The 12823-nt window shown below is 35.6% G+C and overlaps 1 pseudogene; it reads right to left on the bottom strand.

The window, feature by feature from the left end:
- Positions 1–5789: 5789 nt before the first annotated feature.
- Positions 5790–6668, bottom strand: LOC141499961 (protein C1orf43 homolog pseudogene; annotated as a pseudogene).
- Between the last annotated feature and the right edge of the window lie 6155 nt (positions 6669–12823).

Below are 12823 nucleotides of genomic sequence, written 5' to 3' on the forward strand. Positions count from 1 at the left end.
AGGGGAAAATATGAGGGACTTAATGATGATGAACTTCATGCATTCCTGTATAGAAAAATGACACTGATAATACTCATATGAACTTCTCAATTAACAGAGCAGGTAGAAGGAGCTTTTATAGATGAAGCACAGGAGAAAGCTGAATTTGAAGACAAAATATGGTGTAAAATTGAGTCAATAGAAACAAAGGGAAATGTAATGGGAGAAAGTAAAAGGAGAGGGGGAATAGGCCAAGATATTTCATATAATAATGCTTTTTCTTTATTACAATGAGCTATTGCAATGATATAGAAGGGAGGAAGGCAAGGAGGAAGAGGGAATCTTCGCTCTCATCAGAGGTGGCTAGGAGAGAAAACAGCATATTTACAGAATGGGGTAGAAACATCTGTAGTAAGAAGGAGAGAAGGGAGACAGGGGGAAGGGGTGGGGATATGAATGAAGGAGGAGAGGATAGACCATGGGGGGGAGTGGTCAGATATAACACATTTTCTTTTTCACTTCTTGCAAGGGGCTGTGATTGGATAGCCTGTCCGGGACCATAGGGCCAGGTAGATGCTGAGCCTAATGGGTTGTATGGGGCCTCGGGCTTCTTGATACCATGCAGGGATCTGTCTGCTACACCACTCAGCTACCCTACAGCAGAATCAGTGAAAGGAGAGAGAAAATATAGTACATGGTAGTGGAGAAATAGGAAAGGAGGGAGCTGTGATCCGCAATGGCAATGGTGGAAAAATATGGAAGTAACTTTTGTGATAGACTTATCATAAAGAATGTGATCCGGGGTGGCTAGGTGGCATAGTGGATAAAGCACTGGCCTTGGAGTCAGGAGTACCTGGATTCAAATCTGGTCTCAGACACTTAATAATTACCTAGCTGTGTGGCCTTGGGCAAGCTACTTAACCCCATTTGCCTTACAAAAAAAAAAAGAATGTGATCCACCCATGACAGAGTTGGTGGTGTTGGAACACAGACTGAAGTACATTTATTATTATTATTATTATTATTTTTTTTTTTTGGGGGGGTGCAGGGCAAATGGGGCTGGGTGGCCTGCCTGGGGCCACATAGCAGGGTGATCATTGGGTGTTTGGGGCCTGATTTGGACCCCGGTGCTCCTGGCTCAGGGGCCAGTGCTCTGTCCCCCACCCAGCCGCCCCTACTATTATTAATATTTTATTTCATTTTGGGTCCATTTTATTTTTTTGGTTTATGCAAGGCAGTGGGGTTGGGGTGGCTTGCATGTCATATAGCTGGGTGATTGTTGGGTGTAGGGGGCTGGATATCAGCTCCAGGGCTGGGGCTCCGTCCACTGCGCCACCTGGCCATACCTACACTTATTACTGTTATTTTTTTAATTTTAATTTTAGTTTTTTTCTCTCCCCTTTACTTTATTGCTCAAGTGAGTCTATATTTTGGGGTGCATTTTGTTTACTCTTAAACAAGAATATTTTATTAATGTATAAAAAACATTATTTGTACAAAATGAGAATAAATAAATATTAAAAAAGAAACAAGAAAATGTCATCTACAAACTGTTCATATGTTTTGAGCATTTATCCATTAGGGTATGACTTATTTTTTATAAATTTGACTCAATTCTCTTTGTTTGAGAATGAAATCTTTTTCAGAGAATTATGTTTCAATATTCCCCCCCTACAGTTGCTGTTGGTAACTGTTTTCCCTGCATCCTATTCCCCATGCCCATTTATTCTGTTCTCTCTCTCTCTTCTTTCACCCAGGCCCTCCACAAAAGTGTTTTATATCTGACTATTCCCACCCACAATCTTCCCTTTCTTCTGTCACCTATCCTTCCCCACCCCTTTTCTCCCATCCCTTTCCTCTCCTATTTTCCCCTAGAGCAACATAGATTTCTAGACACAATTGAGTGTGTATGTATTTCCCTTTCCATGCCAAATCTGATAAGAGTAAGACTCACTCCCCCTTCACCTCCTTACCCTCTCCTTGATTTTCCACTACTCTGCAAAAGAATTTTCTTGCCTCTTTTATATGAAATATCTTACTGCATTCTACCTCCCCTTTCTCTTTCTCCCAGTACATTCTACTCTCACCCAGTAACTCCATCTTTTTAATATATTATCCCTTCAAATTCAACTCTCACCTGTGCCTCATCTATATTTGATCCTTCAAACAGCTCTAATAAATGACAAAGTTGATAAAAGTTATCATCACCTTCCCATTCAGGAATATAAGCAGATCAACATCCTTATGATCCTTATGATTTGCCTTTCCTGTTTTTGTTTTAATGCTTCACTTGAGTCTTATATTTAATGATCAGATTTTCTATTCAGCTCTGGTTGTTTAATCTGGAAAGTTTGAAAGTTCTATCTTTCCTTGAACATGCGTCTTTTCCCCTGAAAGAATACGTTCAGTTTTTGGGTTCATTTGGTTTCATGAATATCACCTAACCCATGATCCCTTAATGTAGAAGCTGCTAACTCTTGTACTATCCTGACTGTGGCTCCATGATATTTGAAGTGTTTTTTCTGCCTTTTTTGCAATATTTTCTCCTTGATGTGGGAACTATGAAATTTGACTATAATTTTGGGATATTTTTCAGGAGATGATCAGTGGATTCTTTCAATTTCCACTTAATCTTCTGCTTCTATAGTATCAGGACATTTTTCCTTGATAATTTCTTGAAAAATGATATCCAGGATTTTTATTTTGCTCACATCTTTCAGTTTAAAAATTTTTAAATGATCTCTCCTGGATCTGTTTTCCTGGTCAGTTGTTTTTCCAATGCAATATTTCACATTTTCTTCCAGGTTTTTCATCCTTTTGTTTTGGTTTTATTGTTTCTTGTTTTGTTACAAAGTCATCAACTTCCCTTTGCATCAGTTTATATTTTAAGGAATTATTTTCTTCAGGGAAAATTATTTTCTTCTTTTGTATCTCCTTTTCCATTTGGATAACTCTGCTTTTTTAAGGCATTTTACTCATTGATTTGTGGAATACTTTTTCCATTTGATTGTCTGGTTTTTAAGATGCTATTTTCATGAGTATTTTTTTTTTTGCATTCCTATCACCAAGCTGTTGATTAAGGTTTCATGATTTTCCTTCATCAATCATTTCTTATCCAGAATTTTTCTCTACCTCACTTACTTGATTTTCAAAATCTTTTTTATCTCTTCTATTTCCTGAGACCAATTCATATTTTTCTTGGAGGCTTTGAATATAAAAGCTTTGACTTTGTTTTCTTCTTTTGACTGTGTATTTCAATCTTACTTATGATCGTAGTAGCTGCCTGTGGTCAGTTTTTTCTTCATATGTCTGCTCATTTCTGAGGCTTATGACTTGATTTTTTATGACTGTTATGGTGATAATCTGCTTCCAGGGTGAAGGAAGCAGGGTCCCAAGTTTATGATAGCTTTTGTAGTTATTTTCAAAGATGCTTCTAGGAACCTGCAGGATTGCAATTCTAACAAGATCTTAGGCTATATGGAGAGGATATTAACTACTCTCCTGGTCTGTATATAACAATAAGCACTCCCTTCTGCCCTGAAAGTATGAGGAAAGGTACTGCACTGCTGGAACAGAAAGCTCTTTGATGTTTCTGTTCCTCTTTCTGGGACTGAAGCCCCAGAAAGCAACTCATATCTGAGTGTGGGCAAAACAGAATATTGTCTCAGTGATAGGAAGAAAGACTCTTGCAATCTTCTTCTGACTATTATTAGTATTAATACTTAAAATAAATGATAATATAAATTATAATAAGTATTTGTAAATACACAAGTGGCTGCCTTTGGAAGAACACCAAGGTTAATAGATAAAATCAAAACTTATTGCTGAATGATCAATTGAAATACAGAAACAATACATGAACAATATTCACCTTTGATAACATCAGGAGGGAAAGCAAGCCCCACTTCTAATAATCACTAAGCACAAGAAAAGATAAGATTAAATGTGTTTCAAGAATATATTTTATTTATGCTGAAAAAGTCTGATGCACACAAGCAATTAAAAGGAATGGGGTTGATTTAATGTTGGCACTTATTTTATGAGGTGGCCAAAGAGATCTACAAGTTTGGGATTCAGCCCGCACTCACAATACAAAAACAGGAAGAACATTCTTGCAGAAAGAAGAATAGATCAATAATGATTCCTGCAGGAATGACTGCCTTTCTTCAGACATCCCCTTGAAATAAGCCTTAATGCAACTTTTGGAGCAAAAATTAACATAAAACATGGTCTTATTTTGGGGGGGAATATAGTCAGATCTTTATTTTGTTATCTTCTTCTAAGTGTGTGGTTTGATTTTCCTTGGCACCATAGTAATTTTCTATGGTCAGATTTTTTTTTTCTGTTGTTTGTTCATTTCCCAAATGTATTACTTGACTTACTCTTAAAGTAGCGCTCTGCTTTTAGAGTAGAAATTGCACTATCCAAAGCTTTAGAAGTTGGGTGCAGTTGTTTTCAGAGATGCATCAAAGATGCAAATTTTCAATTTTTCCAAGGGGTATGATCTAAGGAGAGATTTGCTCACTACTCTCCTAGCCTGCCCTGGAACTATGAGGAGGATCCTTGTTCCTCTATGGTAGGTATGGCTTTAGTGTGGTACTGCTTTTCCTCATTCTGGAACTACTTCTCCGAACTTTGAAAGGATCCAAGAATGGTCAAACTGACAAAATCCTGACTCAGCATTAGCAAAGAGACACCTGCAATCTTCTGACCTCTTGTTCTACCAACTTCCTGTCTGGGGGGTTTAGAAGTCTGGAAGCAGATATTGTCACTGCAGATTTAGAGGATCCCAAGGTCTGTTCCTGGTTTGCTAGGATCAATTTTGTGCTGGCAGGGTCAGGAATGTGCTCATCTCCTGCCCTGATATAACATAAATTTCCCGCTGCTCTTCTAAGTCCTCTTTGGTATCTTTGGGCTGGGAGTTCTGAAACTATTATTATTGCCACTGATTCAGTTTCCTCCAGGCTGCTCCTGGTTTACTGGGGCCCACTCTGCACTGACACAGCTTGTATTGGACTGGGCTCCTCTCTTACCCTATAATAACATAGCTTTATAGTCAACCTTCTAAATAGTCATGGGATGGAATTTTTTCACTCTATCTCTTTATGGGTTCTGCTGCTCTAAAATTTGTTTAAAGTCATTATTTAAAAGGGTTTGGAGAAGTTTGTGGGGAGAACTCAGACAAATGTCTGCCTTATTCCTACTCTCTTGTCTCTGCCTCCTCTGTTAAATTCTTTTTTTTTTATTTTTTCGGCTGTTTTATTAAATAACCATTTTATAAAGAAAGACGAGTACAGTGACTTCTTGGGGAGGCAGGGGAAAGGGAATATGGAATTAGTGGCTATATCATATCAGTTCCTCTAAGTCTCATCCTGATTGCAAGGCAGTACACTAAATACAACACAAATTTGAATAGGGTTTGTTTTAAGTATAACACCCTAGCTCCTGTCCACCCTTTTCACACCACGACTTTAATATGTCCATGGGCTAGAGGCCCCATCCAAGTAGGTAAGATATGGTTTCCACTTCCAACATAAGTGCCCCCTCTCCTACCCCCACTAATCTATTTAGAATAAATCTGCTTTTGGGAGAGGTCAAAAAATAATTATGATCAATAATAAAATGGGTAAGGAGGAAGTACACAGACAGAAGAAAAATATGTGGATTCAACTCCATAAAAATGCTTTTGGAGAGGGAGATTCCCGAGGGCCTCATGGAACTTCAAGTTCTACAACAGATAGAGGGATAAGCTAAGGAAGGATTTCCAGGAACACATTTCAAAAAATTCTGAGCATAATACTGATAATACTGCTGTCTCCTGCCCTGGAGAAATCCCTGGGTACTAAGACTGGAATCTCATAGTAGAACCATATTGACTATGGCTATCCCCAAATTCAGTCAGAGAGTGCTCTCTAGGGTGTTGTAGTTATCCTTAAATCTCTTCAGCTCTAGGAAGTGCTTAGCTCTTTTACTCTTCTGGCTACAGGGCAGATAAGTGACTTGGATAGTTGTTGGGGAGGAAACTTCAGGAGACTGTGTTAGATCCTTAGCTGCTGACTGGTGCTGTTGCTGGGGACTTCCACCTCGAGCTTTGACAGCAGCAGCTAGTTCACTCAGTGCTTCCTGATAGTGTAGATATTCAGTCTGGCCAAAGACACCAGTTCCATATCGAGCTGTTTCATAGCCATCTAGCAAGGTATCAATGAGAGCTTTGCGGACACCCTTGAAGGGGGTACTTGTGTTTCGAAGTTCCAGCAGATAGGAGCGGAAATTCTTGCCCATCAGAGAATGAGGATGCCGGCCTTCTGAATGGAATGGTATCACAGAGGCACGAATGGCATCCAAGGCTTTCATTCTTTACAAGTAGTTGTAGCAATGTTGATTTCCTGGTGTCTCCAGCTGCAAAAGTCTGGCATCATTCTCTTCAAGAAGCTGGGGTTCATACTTTACATCCTGGACCTTGGATAGTCGGATGTCAGTCTCTTCCTTCAGATCCTTGAGAGCATTGTGTCCCACAGGGACATGAGGACCTCTTCAAGACTTCATAGCAAAACCCATGATCTGCCTCTTCACAAAAATGAACAGCAGCACAAATACCAAGCTCCCATAGGCCATCACCAGCACCACGTTCACCCCGGACAGCCAGTTACTGCTGGACGCCAGGGTCTCCCTCCAGCTTCTTTAGCTCGGGCTCCTTAGCAGCAATGGCCCTAGGGCTCCAGGACCGGCCCTGGCCATTTCCCTATGGGGGGAAGCCAAAAAACTGTTAAATTCTTAATGGAAATTTTGCTTAGGGTACCCGCCATAAAATTAGGGATGGCTAGGTGGCTCAGTGGATAGATTACTGTCCCTAGAGTCAGGAGGACCTGAGTCCTCAGTCACTTAGTAATTACCTAATTGTGTGACCTTGGGCAAGTGACTTAACCTCATTGACTTGCAAAAAAAAAGAATAATAACTTTTGTTTTAAGGCTTTCAGGGACACAACAGACAGGTTTATTATAAGGAAAGAATTTCCCCTCCCATTCTTGTTATCATCTACTTTTTTCCCCAAATCTACTATAATTATGTTACAAGCAAAATGTAAAACAAACAAAAAATTCCTAGGTTGGATTGGTCAACTTATCCATATGTTATCCATTGTTATCAAAATTGATCCACTTCTTTTTTCTACATTTCCTAATTATATCCTTTCTAATATTTATGAACTTATATTATCACTATTAAATACATTTCAGATATAAACTATGACCTACTTTTTCTAATCTTTTGTCCATAGTCCTTTGAGTAAGATAAAATTTTAGTTATCTGTTTTAGTATTATGAGGTTCACAACTATAAAGTTTTGTTGAAAGAAAATATGTATAGGAAAGATGAATTTTTGCACAAGGGAAAAGAAATTGAATTTGTGCTCTTTAAAATGCACTATTTCTCTAATGTAAATTATTTTACTTTACATTTCTTCTTAAATTCAGACTATCATTTTAGCTTTTTTGAGATCATTGGAAATTTGTTTCTGTCATACAATATATTAACTGTCCTCAGCTACATGATATACACATAAGTATGTCTCCTATGTCTTTAAGTTAATAAATTGCTAAAATATTAAATAGAACTTGGCCAATGACAAGTCCTCTAGGGATTTCTTTCTAGATTGACATTAATCTGCAATTACTTTGTCAGATATCTGATTTTTCAAGTAGTTCCACTTCTACTTAGGAATATAATTCAACTCACATGTCTACATCTTAAACAACAATAATACTGTGATAGAATTTTTTCCCCAAAATTTCAGTTGTCTAGATATATTATACTATTCTCCTAAACTATCTACCAGTCAAAAATAATGGATAAAAGGAAATAGATTAGACTGCAAAAACTTGATCTGAAAGAAACCACATTAGATTATTGAAGTCATTCTTTTCCTTTCTGTCAGTCATTGGTTATCTCCATATAGTTTATGTTGATTATTCTCACAACTTATTTCTTTGATAATGCACTCAATATGTTTCCATTTCCCTTATTTTGAAGAATTAATTTCTAATTTATTTAATCAGGACATTTAGATATCATTCTACAGAAACTTTATCTTTCTTTATTAAATCAAAAGGGAATATTTTATTTTTCCAATTACATTTAAAGGCAATTTTTAACAATTATTTTTTCACTTCTTTCTGTATAAAATTTCAATGGTAATGTAATGGTAATTTCAATGCTAATGGTAAGTTAGAAAACACTTTTTCAATATTTGTTCAGGATCATAGTATATACTTTATCTCACCTAATGACTTTTATATTGAGTTTGTGGTAGCATGTAAGAACAAGATAGGATATTGTCCACTATATGAAATTAGTTATATTTTAGGTTTGAAATAAAAAAAAATCTTTTTAACTACAGTAGAATAAACATAACAAATAAGAATTAATATGATCATTTCCCAAAAGGACTCTCTATCAAACAATAAATTTCTACTCTGTGTAACTTATTTTTGAATATTTTAAATTTAATTTGATAATTCTAGTGTTTTCCTGATTGTGTCCATTCCAATGTTTTTCTCTTTTGCTCACATTTATTTTTAATGATACATTGACTTTCTTTACTTCTTTTTCAAAAAATATAAACACTCCTCATTCTATTTATCCTTTATTTACTTATACCAAAAAGAGATAAATGTCCTCCCATGTAACAATATCAGGATGAATATTTTTCTTATAGACACACACAAGACTAAGTCAATATATAATAATATAGTTCCACTCACATTAAAACCCTCATGGGATAATCTTTGTTTTCATGTTTTAATAAATTAATGTCACACATAAAAAGAGAACCAAAATTTATTTACATCTCTGAAACATTGTTTTGATGCCAACTCCTGATTAATATGGAACATGTTATTCATTGGTTATCTCCATATAGTTTATGTTGATTATTTGAAAATTAACTTCTCAGAAAAAAGAGATTTATTTACATGCTTCCTGTCTCAACCTGAAAAAGATTTGTAGATTTCAAACAACATTATTTTCAAGAAAATTCTTCAAGTTTTGATTTCTTTCCTTGCATTTGATTAATTCATTTTTACCTCAAATATTTTTCCATCAAAACTTATTGACTGGGCCCAACATGAACCCTTGTTCATGCATATTGTTATTTTTCTTACTGATGTTCAAAACAACTTTAAATCTTTTGTTAGACAGAATCATTTTCTCCTTATATACTAATAGGATTTCTCTTTTTTATAAACTATTGTTTAAAAAATCTATAGGGCTCCAAGTCATTGTCAAATGTCATGGAACAAAATGCTAGAGGGAGATTAGGAATGTCATAGTCATAATTTCAGGAATTAAAATTTTTCTCTTTAATGTTTTAATCTCACATAAATCAATAAATATGACCAATTCTCATAAAAACAGGAGAGAGAAAAAAAGCTTCCAATGGACAAAAATGACTACTATGTACTTTTTTGGGAGGGAGGGAAGCATTATATATATATATATATATAAAATGTATATGTATGTATATGTACATATATACATATATACATGATTTCAATACTCCTGCTTATCTATTTCCAATGCAGAAATGTCTTATGTTTTCTTCTGTATATTTTTAAATAATTCATTGATATTTTTCTTTTTTTTTTTTGCTTCCTTCTCTATATTACTATAGTCATCATTTTTCCCTTTAACTTCCCTCCCCACCCTTCACACACACACAAATCTTCCCTTTTATGATGTAAATATAATAATACCAAACAAATTCAGACATTAGCAATATCTAAAAATGTATGTTTCATTTTGTACTTTATTCAATTTACTCTCTACAAGAGATCAGAAGCATGATTCATTAACCGTCTTTTTGAGTTATAACTGGTCATCATATTTATCATAATTCTTAAGTCATTTGCAAATGTTTTCCTTTGCAATGCTAAAGTTTTTGTATCAATTATTTTCCTGCTGACTTTACCCTGCATCATTTCATATAAATTTTCCCAAGTTTCTTCCTTGTTCACATTGGGGTTCTTTCCCCCTTGGTTCTGATAAAATACTATGGTGCAAGAAATAAAGTAGAGAAGTATCTGGCTTCTAGGTTGAACTGTGAGAAAGAATTCTTTAAATAGATCCATTGGCAGTATGATATATGGTTCCATGACAGTGGCTGTATTGATAGTCAACAATATTGGTAGGTAACAGGACTTGAGATGATGTCTCTATGTGGCTCAAAGTTGATATTCTTAGTGACAGATTTAATAACTGAGTCCTAATTGAACCCAATTTGATAGTTTATTGTCTGTTCTAGAATGAAATGAGACACTCTCAGATCAATACATAAGAAAATTTACATAAGAGTAGCACAGAAAAGTTACTTGGTAAGGATGTACTACTTATGTAAGTAGATAGCCAGCCATCCCCTCCACTCTACAAATTCACCAAGAAACAGAAAGGGGGGGGAGAGAGAGAGAGAGAGAGAGAGAGAGAGAGAGAGAGAGAGAGAGAGAAAGAATCAGATAACTCTCCACATTCGGTATACTAGTCTTTTCACGAGGAGCAAATAATGATGAAGTCTTCTAACTTAAGGAATACTAGTGTAATTCCAAGATGCTATTTCAAGGAATTCTGAAGATAAATGATGTCAGGAGTCCAGTCCTGAGAATCATTTTCTGCCCTCATAGAAAGAATCTTTTTGGGACCTCATTTCTGGATTTGGTTATGTCCAGGGAGAGAGGTCAGATTGGGGAATAGAAGAGAAGCTCCAGCGAATTCTGCTTGAGATTGCTTGAGAGTGACCTTCTGATTTTATTTACCCATAGATACAATATACTCACAGATAAAAGGAAATGGTTGTTCTGAGCAATGAGATAGATAGGTTTCTCTGGACATATGCATTTTTATGGAGAAGAAGCACTGTGGAAGAAGACTTTAGGATCTTTTGAAATGACAATACTAATTGGCAGATTACTCTTGGCAGGTGTCCTTTTCTAGTTTCTATCACCTGCAATAGCTCTGGTGTGGGTCTGGACATGAATTTATGAGAGTCAGGTTGAGTAGACACACATCCAAACACAAAAGGTTGGGAAGTGAAAATCTACCAACTTTATTTTGGAAACTCAGACTTTTTATAGCAAAAACTTATCTCAGGAATGACTGGTTAAAAGAGGCACAGTTTTACAAGTTCCTGGGTAAATTTACAATATTTATTCACAAAAAAAATGCATGCTTCTCTATCAAAGAAACATTTTACAACCATGCTAGAGCCATAGATTATCCTGGGTCAGCATTCATTGGTGAGCCAACAGATCCATACAATGAGTGATAATCCATACATACCTCTGATGAAGAAGATCACCAAGGATATGTGAATATCACTCCCTGGGACTGGCCCTCTACAAGTTTCATTTGGAAAGAAGGTATCTCTATTCCTTTGAAGTTTTGAAGCTCCTGGAAGATAGAAGTTGAAAAGATAAAATCAACTATTTTTCCTTCCCAAGTGAATTTATGCTTGCTGCTGGAATCTGTATTTTAAGTTCCTTATTGAATTAGTTTTATAATAACATAGTCTTTGTAGATATTACTGTAGTTACAATGTATATTATTTTTGCCATGATTTTCTTCACTCAACATAATTTAATGCAAATCTTCCTATATTTCTCTTAATTATCATCATATTCTCTAATCACTATACTATTATAAGACATTCATTTTTTTAGTTTTTATTTTTCCTGCTGTTCTCTAATCACTGGACAATTTTGTTGTTGGTGGTGTTACTTGTATTTCTCTAATAATTAACTAAATGAAAATCTTTGTAAATATGAGTTCTTTCTTCCTGTTGTTAACTAGTCATCACTATAACCCATAGTAGTAAAGAGATTTTTATCATGTGTGCACATGGTACAAGAAATATCATTTTGTGTGGCACATATTACAGAGTATGATGAGATTGACAAATTCTATAAGCTCAAAAATGCATTTATAATAATACAAGTCATTTCATAATTTATAAATGCTCAAAAATATGAATAGTAAGTTTTCAGAGGAAGAAAGTTATCTGTGGTCATATAAGAAGATTTTCGGTTTTTGTAAGGTTTTTGTAAGGCAAATGGGCTTAAGTGGCTTGCCCAAGGCCACACAGCTAGGTAATTATTAAGTGTCTGAGACCAGATTTGAACCCAGGTACTCCTGACTCCAGGGCCGGTGCTCTATCCACTGTACCACCTAGACACCCCCTGAGTCACTATTGAATAAAGAAATACAAATTAAAACAATTCTGATTTAATACTTCACACTTATCATGTTGGTTTATCTAACAGAAAAATAAAATGGTAAGTGTTGGAGGGGACATGCAAAAACTGGTACATTAATGTCTACTGATGGAGTTGTGAATTGATCAAACCACTCTGGAGTATGATTTGGAACTATGCACAAAGGACTATAAAAACCATACAAACCCTTTGATCTAGTAATACCACTACTAGATCATAGTAGTGGGGTCATAAAAAAGTGTAAAATGAACCATAGGTTCAAATTTATCTGTAGCATTTCATTTTGTGGTAGCAAAAAATTGGAAACTGAGGGAGTACCCATCAATTCTGGAATGTTAAATAAGTTATGGTAAATTAATAAGATGGAATACTATTGTTCTGTAAAAAAACATGAGTTGGCAAATTTCAAAAAAATCCTGGAAAGACTTACATTAAGTGATGCTTAGTCGAGGGAATAAAGCCAGGAGAACATTGCACACAGCAGCAGCAACATTTTTGTAATGATCAACTGTGATATATTTAGCCCTTTTCAACAATAGTGACCAATGACAGTTCCAAAAGACTTGCAATGAAAAATGCTATCCACA

This window comes from Macrotis lagotis, chromosome X (genome assembly GCF_037893015.1).
Source record: "Macrotis lagotis isolate mMagLag1 chromosome X, bilby.v1.9.chrom.fasta, whole genome shotgun sequence".
In the NCBI taxonomy this organism is placed as follows: domain Eukaryota; kingdom Metazoa; phylum Chordata; class Mammalia; order Peramelemorphia; family Peramelidae; genus Macrotis; species Macrotis lagotis.